This window comes from Salmo salar, chromosome 05, assembly GCF_965601325.2.
Source record: "Salmo salar chromosome 05, fSalSal1, whole genome shotgun sequence".
In the NCBI taxonomy this organism is placed as follows: domain Eukaryota; kingdom Metazoa; phylum Chordata; class Actinopteri; order Salmoniformes; family Salmonidae; genus Salmo; species Salmo salar.
The window spans coordinates 80,881,795-80,901,303 of NC_138295.1; the positions used below are offsets into that span (position 1 = coordinate 80,881,795).

Genomic DNA, 19,509 nt, shown 5'->3' on the forward strand with positions numbered 1-19,509 from the left:
AACACAACAGTTAGTCAGTCAGTCAACTGATATCAGGTAACTGCTGTATTTTGGACTTTTGACTCTTATCTGGTCTGACCTTTTGAGCTGTGCTCCTGTGGTGATCTTGGGGTCCTCCATAGATACCAGCTCCTGGGTGCCGTCATGGCTGTACTGAACTACACCCACTCGTGATCCTAGCTCCTTCTGCAAACAGAAACACACACAGAAACAACATTTAGTTAAGGCCCCTCTCTCACCCAGGGGAGTCAGGACAAATGTTCACCGACCTTGTCTTTGCTGAATTTGGTAATCTTGTTGATGATTCGAATTATAAACTATTTTTCCAGGTTGAAGTTCTGCAGCCCAACGCTCTCTGAACTGTCCAGTACAAAGAGTAGCTTCACCGGACCACACTCACACACTGTGAATGCCAGTTACATTATCATTATAATAATATCATGATATATTCTGAGCATCATACACCATATGAATAGTACAGATGAAGGATCTTAATTTGATCACTCTTTTGTTGCTGAAGAATGTCCTGCACAGCAGGAAATGCTAACTTGGAGTGTGTTCGAGGTTTAAAAAGGCTTCTAAAGTTTGTAATTTACACTTTAGAATGTCAGACTTGATTTGCCCCAATGAAAAATGTATCAACCCCTACAAAAAAAATCCCAGTTAACTATAATCCACATAATAATTCACATTCCCTGTTGCTGCAGGATTTTTTTCCCTGCTGTAGCAAACTGTCTCAAATTAAGATTGTACATCTATGTGACTATGTACAATACATGCTATGGATGTAATTTGGTGCCTCTGAGAGTCTCTCACTGGCATACAGAGGGAAATTGAATCTTGAAAATTGAAACTGAAGGTCATGCAAGGATGTAAAATAATGCCATGTGTAACTGTTAAGCGCTAAAACTTTGTATGGGTCCAGGAACTTACCACAGCATGCTACAAGAGAAAAACAAAGACATTAAATCAAGATCCACCCTGATTGATATCTTAACCTGTTTAGGATAGGGGGCAGTATTTTCACGTCCGGATAAAAAACGTACCCGATTTAATCTGGTTATTACTCCTGCCCAGAAACTAGAATGTGCATATAATTGTTTGATTTGGATAGAAAACACCCTAAAGTTTCTAAAACTGTTTGAATGGTGTCTGTGAGTATAACAGAACTCATATGGCAGGCCAAAACCTGAGAAGATTCTAAACAGGAAGTGCTCTCTCTGACCATTTCTTGGCCTTCTATAGCCTCTTTATCAAAAACAGAGGATCTCTGCTGTAACGTGACATTTTCTAAGACTTCCATAGGCTCTCAGAAGGCGCCAGAACGTAGAATGATGACTCTGCAGTCCCTGTCTGAAAAACAGTAGCGCATTTGGATAGTGGTCGATCTGAGAACAATGAAACGGGCGCACGCATGCACGTGAAGAGTCCATTTTACATTTTCAGTCTTTGAACGAAAACAACGTCGCCCGGTCGGAATATTATCGCTATTTTACGAGAAAAATCGCATAAAAATTGATTTTAAACAGCGTTTGACATGCTTCGAAGTACGGTAATGGAATATTTTGAATTTTTTTGTCACGATACGCGCCGGCGCGTCACCCTTCGGATAGTGTCTTGAACGCAAGAACAAACGCAGCTATTTGGATATAACTATGGATTATTTGGAACCAAACCAACATTTGTTGTTGAAGTAGAAGTCCTGGGAGTGCACTCTGACGAGGAACAGCAAAGGTAATCCAATTTTTCTTATAGTAAATCTGAGTTTGGTGAGTGCCAAACTTGGTGGGTGTCAAAATAGCTAGCCCGTGATGGTGAGCTATCTACTCAGAATTTTGCAAAATGTGCTTTCGCCGAAAAGCTATTTTAAAATCGGACATAGCGATTGCATAAAGGAGTTCTGTATCTATAATTCTTTAAATAATTGTTATGTTTTTTGTGAACGTTTATCGTGAGTAATTTAGTAAATTCACCGGAATTTTCGGTGGGTATGCTAGTTCTGAATGTCACATGCTAATGTAAAAAGCTGGTTTTTGATATAAATATGAACTTGATTGAACAAAACATGCATGTATTGTATAACATAATGTCCTAGGAGTGTAATCTGATGAAGATCATCAAAGGTTAGTGCTGCATTTAGCTGTGCTTTTTGTGACATTATATGCTAGCTTGAAAAATGGGTGTCTGATTATTTCTGGTTGGGTACTGTCCTGACATAATCTAATGTTTTGCTTTCGTTGTAAAGCCTTTTTGAAATCGGACAATGTGGTTAGATAAGACTCTTTGTCTTTAATATGGTGTAAAATAGTCATATGTTTTTTTTACAATCGCTAACATCCTTTTGTCCAATCTGTAGTCACATTTTCAAAACTCTTGTCACAAAGTTTGTCGTCTGAGGAGGAGAAATCATCGGACTAATATGCAGCGGTGAAATTGCTCATCTTCTTTTATTAAAGAAAGGAAAAAATACTCATACAAACAAACTATGAAAAACAGTCCTGTAAGGTGCTCAGACTATACATGGAAACAACCACCCACAAACACAAGAGAAAATTAACCCACTTAAATATGGCCTCCAATTAGAGGCAACGACAACCAGCTGCCTCTAATTGGAGGTCATTCCAAAACCCCAACATAGAAATAGAAAACCCAGAGAAACACATAGAAAATATAGAACATACACCAAAACCCCGAAACACACAAAACAAACACCCCCTGCCACGCCCTGACCAAACTACAATAACAAACAACCCCTTTTACTGGTCAGGACGTGACAGTACCCCCCCCCCCCAAAGGTGCAGACCCCGGATGCACCGAAACACAAAAAAAAATAAAAAAAATAACCCCAAACTTAAAGGGAGGGAAGGGAGGGTGGCTAGCGTCACCGATGGCTCCCGTGCTACACCCCCTCTCCCCAATCCTCCAACTACGGAGGTGGCTCAGGCTCCGGATTTAGTCCCCATTCTAACCTGCCCACCCCCCTTGAAGGCTCATGGCTGTAGACCACTGCTGAAGGCTCTGGGCTGAGGTGCGTCGCCGGAGACCTCGGGCTGAGGTGCGTCGCCGGAGACCTCGGGCTGAGGTGCGTCGCCGGAGACCTCGGGCTGAGGTGCGTCTCTGGCGGTTCCGGGCTGAGGTGCGTCTCTGGCGGTTCCGGACTGTGGGCCGTCTCTGGCGGTTCCGGACTGTGGGCCGTCTCTGGCGGTTCCGGACTGTGGGCCGTCTCTGGCGGTTCCGGACTGTGGGCCGTCTCTGGCGGTTCCGGACTGTGGGCCGTCTCTGGCGGTTCCGGACTGTGGGCCGTCTCTGCAGGCTCCGGACCGTGGGCCGTCTCTGCAGGCTCCAGACTGTGGGCCATATCTGCAGGCTCCGGACTGTGGGCCTTGCTCTGCAGGCTCTGGACTGTAGGACATTGCCGGAAGCACTGGACGGGGAACTGTCGCCGGAAGTTCTGGACGGGGCACTGTCGCTGGAAGCTCTGGACGAGGAACTGTCGCCGGAAGCTCTGGACGAGGAACTGGGAACTCATCTTTCACCCCAGCTGCCAAACTAACCCTGATTCAGATGACCATCCAACCCATCCTAGATTACGGAGACATCATTTATAGATCGGCAGGTAAGGGTGCTCTCGAGTGGGTAGATGTGCTTTACCATTCGGCCATCAGATTTGCCACCAATGCTCCTTATAGGACACATCACTGCACTCTATACTCCTCGGTAAACTGGTCATCTCTGTATACCCGTCGCAAGACCCACTGGTTGATGCTTATTTATAAAACCCTCTTAGGCCTCACTCCCCCCCATCTGAGATATCTACTGCAGCCCTCATCCTCCACATACAACACCCATTCTGCCAGTCACATTCTGTTAAAGGTCCCCAAAGCACACACATCCCTGTGTCACTCGTCTTTTCAGTTCGCTGCAGCTAGCGACTGGAACGAGCTGCAACAAACACTCAAACTGGACAGTTTTATCTCAATCTCTTCATTCAAAGACTCAATCATGGACACTCTTACTGACATTTGAGGCTGCTTTGCGTGATGTATTGTTGTCTCTACCTTCTTGCCCTTTGTGCTGTTGTCTGTGCCCAATAACGTTTGTACCATGTTTTGCACTGCTACCATGTTGTGTTGTCATGTTTTGTTGTTACCATGCTATGTTGTCATGTGTTACTGCCTTGCTATGTCGTTGTCTTAGGGCTCTCTTTATGTAGTGTTGTGTTGTCTCTCTTGTCATGATGTGTGTTTTGTCCTATATTAATATTTTATTTTTTTAATCCCAGCCCCCGTCCCCGCAGGAGGCCTTTTGCCTTTTGGTTGGCCGTCATTGTAAATAAGAATTTGTTCTTAACTGACTTGCCTAGTTAAATAAAGGTTAAATAAAAAATTACAAATTGAAATGACCAAATGTCCCTTCTGGATGCAATAGATGCCGGCTGCAGAGACATCTCAGCTGAAGACTGCCAGGGGTGGATAAGGCATGCCAAGCGTTTCTATCCAAGGTGCATAGCGAGAGACGACATAAGAGGTGATGTGGACGAGAACATGTGGCCAAATGCTAATGATCATATAGATTAGAACAGGACTGAATTTTAGTGTTTTTGTCACGTTTGTCATATGAAGGAGCGGACCAAAGTGCAGTGTGTGTATCGTTCCACATAATTTTATTGAACTGTGAAACTATGCAAGATACACAAATAAACTAAAGAACAAAAACAACAAACCGTGACGAAGCGGTGCAACATACACTAACTCAAAAACAATCTCCCACAAACCCTGGTGGGAAAAACAACTACTTAAGTATGATCTCCAATTAGAGACAACGATGACCAGTTGCCTCTAATTGGGGATCATCCCAAAAAAGCCCAACATAGAAATAAAGAAACTAGAAAAAAAACCTGTCACGCCCTGACCTACTCTACCATAGAAAATAACAGCTTTCTATGGTCAGGACGTGACAGTTTTTTTTTTTACTATAATTGTGTTTTATTTTTACACATTTGGAACCAAAGGCCATGTATGTTGGATTTCTTGTTGATCACTGGCAACAATTTCATGTTGCTAATAAAGCTTTTACTGCAGCAATTCTGTCACTTACAATTTTTTTCTACTTTACATTCTATGAAAGATGAGTCATTCACTTTTAGATAGTATGTTGCCAAAAATGCACACATTCGACACTCAATCAAAAAATGTAGAGTGGTTTACAGTAAAAGGAAACTGAATTATAAAAAACAATGGATTTCATATTGTCTAATGTCTGCAGGTAAGAACTGAAACATGAAGAGTAATGCAGTTTTTGTAATGCCATCAACTGTTAGTATTTTGAAAGTCATTGTGTTATGATTGACTACACGTTCCTCTTGGATAGAAAACATGTGCTAGTGTTTTCACAAAATGATTAGATACTGTATTGAGTCGGGTTTGCCGTGTTTTGATAGAGTTAGTGTATGTACAGTAGAGACATTTTTTTTTGCATTATGAAATGTAGAGTTGCTATTTAATTAACAAAATGTGGTTTTGAGCAGAAAATGTACTATTTGGCTAATTGTGTGATTGTCACGTCCTGACCAGCAGAGGGAGTAGTGGTTTAGTATTTTGGTTAGGATGTGACACAGGGATGTTTGTTTTTGTATGGTGGTGGTTTTTGTGTGTGTTGTGAGGGGTGTTTGATTTATGTGTTCCTGGGTTTTTGGATGTATGTTCTAGGTTGTATTGCTGCATTTTTGTCTAGTTAGGTTTTCTATGTTTAGGGTTGGGTGCTGGACTTTCAATTGGAGGCAGGTGTTTCTAGTTGCCTCTGATTGAGAGTCCTATATAGGGGTGTGTGTTTGTTAGTAGTTTGTGGGAAGTTGTTTGTGAGCACTGCTTTGTTTAGCCTGCCACACTGTTCGTGTCGTGAGTATTGTTTATTGTTTTTCCCTGTGGATGCTTTGCGTGTTTTATTAAAAAGATATGAGTATCCACATTCCTGCTGCGCCTTGGTCCTCCTTTCCCGACGACAACTGTGACAGAACTTCCCACCATACCAGGACCAAGCAGCGGAGGAATTCTGGCAAGGACTGGGGAACACGGCGGATAAGGGAGCCCGAGAGGCAGCCCCAATAAAACATTTTTGGGGGGGCACAAGGGCAGTTTGGCGGGGTGAGGTTGGAGACCCAGGCCAGCTCCCCGTACCCTTGTTGGACAGAAACAGACTGGACAGGTCCCGTGCTTTGGGGTAGTTGTTATGGTGAGGCCTGGTATTTTCAGGCCGGTACGCGCAGTACCAGCGCCCCGCATGTGCCAGGGGAGAGTGGGCATCCAGCCTGAAGGGGTGATGCCAACTCTGCGCTCGAGACCGCCAGTGCGCCTCTACGGTCCAGTGTTTCCCGCTACACGCACTAGCCTTGAGGTGCGTGTCTCCAGGCTGGCACGTCCAGTACCAACCCCACGCATCAGGCATCTAGTGCGTCAGCCCAGCCTCGCCAGTCAGGAGCCGCCAGAGCTGCTCGCCAGTCAGGAGCCACCAGAGCCGCCGGAGCCGCCCGCCAGTCAGGAGCCGCCAGTCAGGAGCCGCCCGCCAGTCAGGAGCCGCCCGCCTGCCCGGAGCCGCCGGAGCCGCCCGGATCCGGCCGGAGCGGCCCGTCTGCCCGGATCCGGCCGGAGCGGCCCGTCTGCCCGGATCCGGCCGGAGCGGCCCGTCTGCCCGGATCCGGCCGGAGCGGCCCGTCTGCCCGGATCGGCCCGTCTGCCCGGATCGGCCCGTCTGCCCGGATCAGCCGGAGCGGCCCGTCTGCCCAGATCAGCCGGAGCGGCCCGTCTGCCCAGAACCGAAGGGGTCTCTCTACGACCCGGACCCCAATGAGTCTGCCTATAACCTGGAGGGCAGGAGGCCGGAACCAGAGCCACCTCCAGGATAGGTGGGTTGGGGAGGGAGGGTGTAGCACAGTGCCGTCGTTGACGGCAGCCACCCTCCCTTCCCTCCCTTATTGTTTAGGGGGTATTGCTTTTTGGTTTTGTTGGGGTATTGGGGATTTTTGTGTTTTCTTTTTTAAGGTGCATTCCGGGGTCTGCACCTTTAGGGGGAGGTACTGTCACGTCCTGACCCGCAGAGGGAGTAGTGGTTTAGTATTTTGGTTACGACGTGACAGAGGGATGTTTGTTTTTGTATGGTGGTGGTTTTTGTGTGTGTTGTGAGGGGTGTTTGATTTATGTGTTCCTGGGTTTTTGGATGTATGTTCTAGGTTGTATGTTCTAGGTTGTATTGCTGCATTTTTGTCTAGTTAGGTTTTCTATGTTTAGGGTTGGGTGCTGGACTCTCAATTGGAGGCAGGTGTTTCTAGTTGCCTCTGATTGAGAGTCCTATATAGGGGTGTGTGTTTGTTAGTAGTTTGTGGGAAGTTGTTTGTGAGCACTGCTTTGTTTAGCCTGCCACATTGTTCGTGTCGTGAGTATTGTTTTTCCCTGTGGATGCTTTGCGTGTTTTATTAAAAAGATATGAGTATCCACATTCCCGCTGCGCCTTGGTCCTCCTTTCCCGACGACAACTGTGACAGTGATGTAGGTGTGTTGCTGTCTTAAGAGTTTAGAAAAATAATCTTAAGTATAGGTCAACTCTTGTTAGCAATTGTAAAAAACTGTAAAAACACTTGCATTCCAAACATACACAACAAACACTGAAATACAGAGTTATTATAGCTACATTACATCCACAACTGCCTCCACAATTGCATGTGTCCCTGAGTGTGTGTGTGCCTGCATATGTGTGTGTAAGTGAGTGTGTTCGAGTGTGTGTGCGTGCCTTCCTGCCTGCATGTGTGTTTAAGTGATTGTGTGTGTGTACACTTGCATCTCTTTCACAAAGTTTGTCCCAAACTCAACCCAGGATAAATGCTGCTTCAAATGAACTGTTTAGCTAGGAAGATAAACTGTGTATTAGTCGTGTATTAGTCGTCTTTTAGCCTTCAGAGGAGACAGTGCAGGGTACATTTTTAACAGTAGAGGTTGGGACTGTGTTCAGGCTCACTGATACGTCTTCTAAATCTATGTTGAGTAAAATTTGTTTCACTAAAGGAACATGTTTGGCACAGCAGTACGTTAGTCTGGAAAATAACCAGTATGACTGAATTTTGAGCACTCAATATACTTACAGCAGAGTTTCTGAATGACCTCCAGGATCTCACATTCCTGAGACAGGAAGATAAATGCATTACAGGGAGATTTAGGAGAATCTTGTGACTGTCCATTTCCATGTATGTGTGTGCGTGTGTGTGTGCGTGCGTGCGTGCATGCATGCGTGTGTGTGTACGTACATGCGTGTGTGTGTGCGCGCGCGTGCGTGCGTACATGCGTGTGTGTGTGTGTGTGTGCGTGCATACATGCGTGTGTGTGTCTGTGACTGTTATGTACAGGAGTGAAATATACACAGTTGTCATTCAGTGTAAGCAGTATTGACTGCTGACCTTTTTGACACAAATCACGATGACAAAGTTTAATACACACACACTATGACTGAGGAACAGAGGAGGTCACTTTTTTACCTCTGACCAACGTCATCAAACCAGCCCACCGTACACTCTCCCATCCCTACGAGCTCCAAGCCCCAACCTTCCTCAACTCTTATTCCTGCACTCCCCCATTACACACAAACAGTGATGAAAAGTGTGTTGGAATTTGGCTCCTTCCCATCACCCACAATTGCTCCATTATTTAAGAGTTACTCACGTCTGCCCCCGGATGGCCCACTGGGCCTGGTGATCCCTGTAGGGAAGGACAGGAAGCCATGAGTCAGATAGCAGATTTTCGTTGGTACTTAGTAGGTACTACTTAACATATTCATACAGCATTGGTCATAATAAAAGTAGAAAAATATGTTAACTATGTATTCAGAGCTGTGGTTCCATAATATTTACTGTGAACTCAATGTTGTTGTGGAACTTACATTCTCTCCTGTGAGACCAGGGTATCCTTTTGGCCCCTGGAGGCCTCCCCGACCTGGCTGGTCGTTCTGTGGAATCAATATGGAAGGCGTATGACTGAGCAAATAGGTATAAGCTATGCTAGGCTAGGCAATTTATATCATACGGAGATTACAATGCACCTGGTTTGGCCCTTTGGTGGCAGTGGACAGTGCTGAACTCTTTAATCTAAGGTCAACTTACATCATCACCGCGATCACCTGGCAGGCCGACATCACCCTTCAGCCCTGGGAATCCCCTGATTCCCTATGAGAGAGACAGAGAGAGACAGAGAGAGAGAGAGAGAGAGACAGAGAGAGAGAGAGAGAGAGAGAGAGAGAGAGAGATGGTTAGAAGTTGCTGAGAACTTCTTGAGAACTTCCACAAAAATTCTCAGGAAAGTCCCAGCTCATCAATAATCACATTATGAAAAAACAATCTAAAGTGATTGATGTATGTAATTATAGTGGAAACCAGCTGAAGTGAATTTTCCCTTTGTAAGAGGCATCTGTTGTCATGCTGTGGGTTTTGTTTTTACTCTCTCTCTCTCATTTCCTTTCCTTTCCTTTCATTTCTCTCCTGAGAATTTCAGTGGAAGTTCTCAAGAAGTTCTCAGCAACTTCTCACTGCTAACCAGCTGTTTTTTTAACTCTGAAATAATAACTGTACGTCTGCAACACATGCCTGAGGATGACTGTGTATTACAGACAGTGTAGGTGACAAGTCAGTGTGTTATGTGTCTCTCCATAAGTGGAGTGAAGTCCAGAACAAAAACTTCCAAATTTCTCTTGTATCCAAATCGTATAAAATTTGATTGGTCACATACACATGGTTAGTGTCACGTCCTGACCAGTGAAAGAGGTCATTTGCCATAGTAGAGTGGTCAGTGCGTGGCAGGGGGGGGGGGGGTTGTTATGTAGGTATTTTGGTTTTTCTGTTTCTATGTGGGTTTGTTCTAGTTATCATTTTCTATGTGTTGGTTTTCATGTTTGGCCGGGTATGGTTTCCAATCAGAGGCAGGTGTCTTTCGTTGTCTCTGATTGGAAGCCATACTTAGGCAGCCTGTTTTTCCTTTAGGGTTGTGGGTAGTTGTTTTCCGTTTTGTCTGAGTACCTTATGGAACTGTTGGCTGTCGTGTTGTTCTTTTGTTTAAGTGTTCTCATAAAATAAAGTAAGAATGAGCACTCTACATTCTGCGCCTTGGTCCCCTTTCATCGACCGCTGTGACAGTTAGCAGGTGTTAATGCGAGTGTAGCGAAATGCTTGTGCTTCTAGTTCCGACCATGCAGTAATATCTAACAAGTAATCCAACAATTTCACAATAACTACCTTATACACACAATTGTAAGGGAATGAATAAGAATATGTACATATAAATATATGGATGGGCGATGGCCAATCGGCATAGGCAAGATGCAGTAGATGGAATAGAGTACAGTATATACATATGAGATGAGTAATATAGGGTATGTAAACATTATATAAAGTGGCATTGTTTAAAGTGATTAGTGATACATTTATTACATCCAATGTTTAATTATTAAAGTGGCTAGAGATTTGAGTCAGTATGTTGGCAGCAGCCACTCAATGTTAGTCATGGCTGTTTAACTGTCACGCCCTGGCCATAGAGAGGGTTTTATTCTCTATTTTGGTTAGGCCAGGGTGTGACTAGGGTGGGCATTCTATGTCCTTTTTTCTATGTTTTGTATTTCTTTGTTTTGGCCGGGTATGGTTCTCAATCAGGGACAGCTGTAGATCGTTGTCTCTGATTGGGAGCCATACTTAGGCAGCCTGTTTTCCTTTGGGTTTTGTGGGTGGTTGTTTTCCGTTTATTAGTTTGGAATCCTGACGGAACTGTTGGCTGTCATTTTGTTTCTTTTGTAAGTGTTCTATTTCTTCATTAAACTTCAAGATGAGCACTAAACACGCTGCGCCTTGGTCTACTCCCTTCGACGGCCATTACAGAACCACCCACCACAAGAAGACCAAGCAGCGTGGACAGGAGGATTGGACCTGGGAGGAGATCCTGGATGGGGCAGGACGCTGGACAACGCCTGGGGAGTATCGCCGTCCGCAGTGGGAGATCGAGGCAGCTAAAGCGGAACGGCGATACTGGGAGGAACAGGCAAATCAACAAGGCAGGCACGAGAGGCAGCCCCAAAAAGGTTTGGGGGGGGGGGGCACACGGGGAGATTGGCAGAGTCAGGCAATAGACCTGAGCCAACTCCCTGTGCTTATCGTGGGGAGCGGTTGACGTGGAGAGCACCGTGCTATGTGGAAGTGCGCACGGTCTCGCCCATCCGCACGCACAGTCTGGTGCGGTCGATACCAGCCCCCCGCAAGTGCCGTGCTAGAGTGGACATCCAGCCAGGAAGGAGTATGCCTGCTCAACATATCTGGCCACCAGTGTGTCTCCTAGGTCCAGCCTACCCTGCGCCTGCTCTACGCACGGCAGCCCTCAACCTCCAGCACAGCCCAGTTCGCCCTGTGCCAGTGCTTCGCCCGTGCCGGGCTACAGTGACAATGCAGCCAGGATGGGTTGTGCAGGCCGTGCGCTCCAGACCACCAGTGCGTCTCCAGGACCCGGTCTATCCTGTGCCTGCGCCCAGAGCCAGGCCTCCTGCATGTCTCCCCAGTCTGGTGAGTCCTGTGCCTGCTCCCAGAGCCAGGCCTCCTGCATTTCTCCCAAGTCTGTTGAATCCTGTGCCTGCTCCCAGAGCTAGGCCTCCTGCATGTTTCCCCAGTCTGGTGAGTCCTGTACCTGCTCCCAGAGCCAGGCCTCCTGCATGTCTCCCCAGGCTGGCGCATCCGGTGCCTGAGTCGCCCGCCAGTCCGGAGCTGCCAGAGTCGCCCGCCAGTCCGGAGCTCCCAGAGTCGCCCGCCAGTCTGGAGCTCCCAGAGTCGCCCGCCAGTCTGGAGCTCCCAGAGTCGCCCGCCAGTCTGGAGCTCCCAGAGTCGCCCGCCAGTCTGGAGCTCCCAGAGTCGCCCGCCTGTCCGGGGCCCGCTGTGAGGGTCCCCAGTCCGGGGTTGGCGGCGAGGGTCCTCAATCCAGAGGCGCCACCTAAGTGGGGTGAGCCAATGGTGGAGCGGGGTCTGCGTCCCGCCCCTGAGCCACCACCGCGGATAGATGCCCACCCGGACCCTTCCCTATAGGTTTAGGTTTTGCGGCCGGAGTCCGCACCTTTGGGGGGTGGGTACTGTCACGCCCTGGCCAAAGAGAGGGTTTTATTCTCTATTTTGGTTAGGCCAGGGTGTGACTAGGGTGGGCATTCTATGTCCTTTTTTCTATGTTTTGTATTTCTTTGTTTTGGCCGGGTATGGTTCTCAATCAGGGACAGCTGTAGATCATTGTCTCTGATTGGGAGCCATACTTAGGCAGCCTGTTTTCCTTTGGATTTTGTGGGTGGTTGTTTTCCGTTTAGTAGTTTGGAATACTGACGGAACTGTTGGCTGTCATTTTGTTTCTTTTGTAAGTGTTCTATTTCTTCATTAAACTTCAAGATGAGCACTAAACACGCTGCGCCTTGGTCTACTCCCTTCGACGGCCGTTACATTAACAGTCTGATGGCCTTGAGATAGAAGCTGTTTTTCAGTCTCTCGGTCCCAGATTTGATGCACCTGTACTGACCTTGCCTTCTGGATGATAGCGGGTTGAACAGGCAGTGGCTCGGGTGGTTGTTGTCCTTGATGATCTTTTTGGCCTTCCTGTGACATCGGGTGGTGTAGGTGTCCTGGAGGGCAGGTACTTTGCCCACGGTGATGCGTTGTGCAGACCTCACTACCCTCTGGAGAGCCATACGGTTGTGGGCGGAGCAGTTGCCGTACCAGGCGGTGATACACAATCGAGAGCATCCTGTCGGGCTGTATCTGTAAAAGTTTATGAGTGTTTTTGTTGACAACCCAAATTTCTTCAGCCTCCTGAGGTTGAAGAGGCGCTGTTGCGCCTTCTTCACCATGCTGTCTGTGTGGGTGGACCATTTCAGTTTGTCCGTGATGTGTACACCGAGGAACTTAAAACTTTCCACCTTCTCCACTACTGTCCCATCGATGTGGATAGGGGGGTGCTCCATCTGCTGTTTCCTGAAGTCCACGATCATCTCTTTTGTTTTGTTGACGTTGAGCATGAGGTTATTTTCCTGACACCACACTCCGAGGGCCCTCACCTCCTTCCTGTAGGCCGTCTCGTCATTGTTGGTAATCAAGCCTACCACTGTAGTGTCGTCTGCAAACTTGATGATTGAGTCGGAGGGTGTGCATGGCCACGCAGTCATGGGTGAACAGGGAGTACAGGAGAGGGCTGAGAACGCACCCTTGTGGAGACCCAGTGTTGAGGATCAACGGGGTGGAGATGTTGTTTCCTACCCTAACCACCTGGGGAGGCCTGTCAGAAAGTCCAGGACCCAGTTGCACAGGGCGGGTTTGAGACCCAGGGTGAACAGCATTCTTACATAGGTATTCCTCTTGTCGAAATGGGTTAGGGCAGTGTTCAGTGTGATTGTGATTGCGTCGTCTGTGGATCTATTGGGGCGGTAAGCAAATTGGAGTGGGTCTAGGGAGTCAGGTAGGGTGGAGGTAATATGGTCCTTGACTAGTCTCTCAAAGGACTTCATGATGACGGAAGTGAGCGCTATGGGGCGATAGTCATTTAGCTCAGTTACCATAGTTTTCTTGGGAACAGGAACAATGATGGCCCTCTTGAAGCATGTGGGAACAGCAGACTGGGATAGGGATTGATTGAATATGTCCGTAAACACACCAGCCAGCTGGTCTGCGCATGCTCTGAGGACACGGCTAGGGATGCCGTCTGGGCCGGCAGCCTTGCAGGGGTTAACACATTTAAATGTTTTACTCACATTGGCTGCGGTGAAGGAGAGCCCGCAGGTTTTGGTAGAGGGCCGTGTCAGTGACACTGTATTGTCCTCAAAGCGAGGAAAGAAGTTGTTTAGTTTGTCTGGGAGCAAGACATCGGTGTCCGCGACGGGGCTGGTTTTCTTTTTGTCATCCGTGATTGACTGTAGACCCAGCCAAATATGTTTTGTGTCTGAGCCGTTGAATTGCGACTCTACTTTGTCTCTATACTGACGCTTAGCTTGTTTGATTGCCTTGCGGAGGGAATAGCTACACTGTTTCTATTCGGTCATGTTTCCAGGTCGCCTTGCCAGGATTAAAAGCAGTGGTTTGCGCTTTCAGTTTTGCGTGAATGCTGCCATCAATCCACGGTTTCTGGTTGGGGAAGGTTTTAATAGTCACCGTGGGTACATCATCACCGATGCACTTGTGTCACGGGTGTCGTAGGGTGTAGACCAAAACACAGCGGGAAAATGTATACTCATCTTTTTTTTGAGTGAAGAAGGAAAACACATACAACGTATACAAAAACAAACGAACTAGACAGTCTTGTCAGGCATAACGCAAAACAAGAAACAATCTCCCACAAAATCCCATGACAAACAAACTCCTAATTATAGGACCTTCAATCAGAGGCAACGATAACCAGCTGCCTCCAATTGAAGGTCCAACCCCAATTAACTAAACATAGAACTACAATAGACTAGACAGAACATAGAAATACACTAACATAGAACATAGACTAACAAACCACAAACCACATAAACCAAACACCCCTCTACCTAAATACATAGCCCGAACCACATAAAACAAACACCCCCTGCCACGTCCTGACCAAACTACAATAACAAATAACCCTGGTCAGGACGTGACAACTTGCTAATAAACTCGCTCATCGAATCAGCGTATACATCAATGTTGTTGTCTGAGGCTATCCGGAACATATCCCAGTCCACGTAGTCGAAGCAATCTTGAAGCGTGGAATCAGATTGGTCGGACCAGCGTTGAACAGACCTGAGCACGGGCGTTTCCTGTTTTAGTTTCTGTCTATAGGCTGGGAGCAACAAAATTGAGTCGTGATCAGATTTGCCGAAAGGAGGGCGAAGGAGAGCTTTGTATGCGTCGCGGAAGTTGGAGTAGCAATGATCCAGAATTTTTTCAGCCTGGTTCGCGCATTCGATATGCTGATAAAATTTAGGGAGCCTTGTTTTCAGATTAGCTTTGTTAAAATACCCAACTACAATAAATGCAGCCTCAGGATATGTGGTTTCCAGTTTACAAAGAGTCCAATGAAGTTCTTTCAGGGCCGTCGAGGTGTCTGCTTGGCTGTGATTATAATCGAAGAGAATTCTCTTGGTAGATAATGCGGTCGGCATTTGATTGTAAAGAATTCTACGTCAGGTGAACAAAAGGACTTGAGTTCCTGTATGTTGTTATGATCACACCACGACTCCAGGGGCGAAAATCTGATATCCACTTTGGAGGGGACAATTACATTAACTTTTCTCAAGAGCAATTCCTGAGGGGGACACCAAAAGTAGTGCTGTAACACATAGCCTACATTGTAATATGGTAAATGTATATTGAGGAACCAAAGAAATAAGGTGTTTGCCGTACTCCTAACTACCGGTACCCAAAACTACACAACTAATCACAACAGCAATACCATTGCCTTTAACAAATCTTAGTTCAGTCACCAGTTTAAGTTGAGAGTGGGGGTATCCATGGCATTTTCCAATTATGTTCCTATTTTACAAGTAAAAAAAATTGAGAACCTTTCATAATGTTGCCAAACAAAGACTCAACAAACTTACCTGAGAGTCCCTGTCTCTGCCAGTCTGTCCCTGCATATATGTCCCCAACTCTGCTGTCTGTGTGCCATCTGTTGCCTGCTCTGCCTAATGACATCATTGTGAAACATTTCCATTAGAATTTCATTTCTTTCTTATGAACATTTTATCAACTAGTCTGAGATATTAGGCTACTAGGGTTCTTACTATGCATTTTGGTGTATTGAAAAATACTCTGATGTCCGTCTTTTATTTTTCTGCCATTTTTCTACCTGGCTGGCTGGCTGGCTACACACACAGTGTGTAGGTTATTTACAGTAGGAGATGGGCTTCTATCATCTTCAATCATTCTATATGGGCTTCGATCTAAAAGGTAGCTAGCAAATGTGAAACGGATTAAAATGACAAGAGTTGACAGCTGTATGAGTTCACCATTTACACAACATATGCTGCAACCTTTTGTCATTTTAATCGTTTGTTTCATATTGGCTGGCTTCCAACAATAGCTGAATTTGCAAAGTGAGCGAGCACCAATTCAGTTTCAGTGGTGTTTGCTATAATCTTTGCTACCCGGGTTAAATAAAGGTGAAATAAAATAAATAAATAAAAGTTCCCTTGCGACAATTTAGCTTTTGCAACGAGACCATTAAATATATTTAAGACAATGGTAGAAGAGAGTGTAGTTCTGTTCAGTTTGGACTTCAGTTTATCGCTAACCTTATCACAGGGACTTTGAAGCACTAACTTACATCATCATATTTTTCCCAGGATGGGGGGGGGTCGTGTCCCCCCCGTCCTCCCCGGGATTTCCGCCCCTGCACGACTCGTTAATCATAAGGCATACACCCCTGCCCTTCTTCTTACCAGAGACATGTTTGTTTCTGTCGGCGCGATGTGTGAAGAGACCGGGTGGCTGTACTGACTCTGATAACGTATCCCGAGTGAACCATGTTTCCGTGAAACAGAGAATGTTACAATCTCTGATGTCTCTCTGGAAGGCAACCCTTGCTCGAATTTCGTCTACCTTGTTGTCAAGAGACTGGACATTGGCGAGTAGTATACTCGGGAGCGGTGAGCGATGTGCGCGTCTACGGAGCCTGACCAGAAGACCGCTCCGTCTGCCCCTTCTGCGGCGCCATTGTTTTGGGTTGCCTACTGGGATCCAATCCATTGTCCTGGGTGGTGGTCCAAACAGAGGATCCACTTCGCGAAAGTCGTATTCCTAGTCGTAATGTGGGTAAGTTGACATTGCTCTTATATCCAATAGTTCTTCCCGGTTATATGTAATAAGACTTAAGATTTCCTGGGGTAACAGTGTAAGAAATAATACAAGCGAGGCGACCATCTCTGTCGGCGCAATCACGATCCTGTGGTTCATTAAGTACCAGTAGGACATGATTCAAGATCACTTGAATCTCTCTTTGACAGGCATGGCGCCAGGATTTTCTCTCCCGGTGCTAAGGGGGAGCTTGACCAATACGTGGGGGATGCTAAGAAAATAGTCGATTTTCATGACTTCAGAGTTCTCGTTTCTTCAATAAAAGCAGATATGGCACACAGCACATTCAATATAAATGTAGTGTCATGACGTTGCCCTCTGGGTTTTCTATGCACCATCCCCCGACCTCTATACTTCTGACACAAGGCTGTGTGAAGGCGGTCGTAAATTCCAAAGGGAATGTCCTGCCTAACAGGCCACAGTAAAGAGACAGGGTGTTTTCATGGAGAGAACAAAGGATTCTTCCACCTCACAGAATTGGAGAACCGAACGACATTTATGTTCTGGAGAAGGTATAAAAGATCGGTAAAGAATCCAGCTACGAACTGGTCTGCTTGGTACAATTTTATGAAACCCATGAGAGACAATATCAGCCATATTACCATAATAATGTTTATATAATAGCCTCAGCTATGGGACTTACATCTAAATGGTTGTATCAAATGTATTAATAAGGATAAAGCTATTTGGAATATGTTGAGATGCTATGTACTGATGTTAATGTGAGAGAATTGTATTTCTGTTCAAAAGCTTAACTAAGTCATCGGCACGCCCCCAGGGACACAGACAGGACAAGGCGTCATGTGACAGGCTTTTCTATGTTCAGTATAAAACCCCCACCCAGAATTTCTTTCACCAGACCAGCTTACCTCAGAAGAGAGAGCCAAGGTTTGACCATGCATCCCTCTACTGAAGTTTAACCATACCACATGGTTAAACTTTTAGACTATCGAAACCGACAGAATAATAACAAGTCTTTGATATTAATTAATAGTCTGCAGCTAGAAATTCGGTATCATTGAACGCGAAGACCGACGAAACATCCATTCTATAACGACATGAATGAATACAATATGCATGTATCTTCTTGTTCCATCCAGATCAGCACGATTTAATCATATTCCCACCACCAGACAGGCGCACTCTGTCAATTAAAAGGCCTTTCAGTTACTCACCAAGTGTTGTTTTATAGAAGGACGGTATGTCTGTTGTGGTTTAGTGCAAGTTAGTCTATAATCTTCTGGACATACAGGGCCTTGGTTCTTTCTGCGTGTATGGACAGGCAGGCAAGGTTGCTGAGTTGAGGTTTTGCCATTTTGTTTCTCATGTAGGTTTTTACACGCCGCATGCAGGAAAAACTGAGCTCACATGAAGTGGAGGTTAATGGCAGTGTGACCGATATGCGTACTAGTTTATAGATATCCACGAAGGAGTCTTTGTAAGTTTTAAGCATGGACAGGATCGCCAGTGTGCTGCTAACTGTTTTTCTGATTGTCCTCTCTGATTCAATAGTGCTGTGCCATGGGCACAAGGCTCTCCTTTTGAAGGAATCTGGCATGCTTGTGGTTGAGGGCTGACATTCCCATGAGGACTGTACCAGCTTCTGTGGAAAAGCATTGGGTCATTTCATTCACCAGTCGGTCAATGACAGGGTAGAACGTGGACGTTCGGAGTTAATCCGGAGAGGACATGGATGGATGTTCGGTTTGAATTGGAGCTTCAACTATAAAGTCCTGTAGATGGCGAGGATGTTGGGATTGTCTCTTCTCTTGTGGGGGCGGCGGCGGTTGAACGGTGAGATCGACTTTTGCGCACAGGGCCTCTGCCTTGCTCCATATGGCTCTCCAAGAGTCCTCCGTGTGCTTTTCTTTTATGCTCATGATGACGGAGTGTGCGAGGTCAGTGGCAGTCTCGTGCAAAAGATCAGGGGTCTGTAGAGTGTCAGACATGAACTTTGCTGTGCAGAACAGATCCTCAAACAGGATAAGGTGGAGGATGAATTCAGCATCAATGAGTGTGAGTAATGACTGCGCGCGTCAGTCGATCTGCGTGAATTTGGCATTAGTGGTGCATATGAGACATATGTCTCCGGTCTGATTGAGCCTGCATTCCATAGACAATATATGGTGTGTGTTTAGCCGGGATAGAGATAGCCTGGAGGAGCAGAACAAAGGCCTCAGTATTCCTAAGTATCCTGGCATCTGGGAAACTGAGACAAGGTGGGGTTAAAACAACACCAGAGGCAGATGACCAGGAGATGAACCCAGAGTGGCTTAGGATGGCCCTTAGTCTGAATGGGAAGGGTGGAGCCATCCATGACAGCATTTTTAGGTCTACTATATATACAACTCTGCATTTCTGTAAAAGTTAAGCTCTCGGCAACACAACTTAGGGTGTGCGGTCGACGGTTTCATTATTGCAATAATTAATCGATGTTGAATAAAAATGATTGTTTGAATAATTGTCCAAGTCTCTCTCAGTGCTGAAATTTCCACGACAAGCGCCATGCCTGCTCTTTGAAACTTTGACTAAAAAGTTTAACACAGCTCGAGTAATTGGAGAGATGTTTCACTTTATACATATGCCAGAGTCACTGCTTCCTCAAAGACACTTATACTGGTCTGGCTGTTGATAAAAGCCAAGGTGTTGTTTGG

At 46.1% G+C, this 19,509-nt stretch overlaps 1 protein-coding gene across 6 annotated transcripts in view; it reads right to left on the minus strand.

Moving 5' to 3' along the window:
• LOC106574332 (collagen alpha-1(VI) chain) overlaps positions 1 to 19,509 on the minus strand; it is a 44,410-nt gene that overhangs the window by 1,927 nt on the left and 22,974 nt on the right. For 3 of the 6 annotated variants that reach the window (XM_082975644.1, XM_082975645.1, XM_082975643.1), the window contains 5 exons: positions 9,143 to 9,205; positions 8,923 to 8,988; positions 8,706 to 8,741; positions 8,132 to 8,168; positions 80 to 7,557 (listed from right to left, as the gene is read on the minus strand). The gene's annotated coding sequence lies outside the window, so the exon portion shown is untranslated. The remainder of the gene's footprint in view (positions 1 to 79; positions 7,558 to 8,131; positions 8,169 to 8,705; positions 8,742 to 8,922; positions 8,989 to 9,142; positions 9,206 to 19,509) is intronic. The other 3 variants (XM_082975648.1, XM_082975647.1, XM_082975646.1) reach the window with 2 other exon arrangements.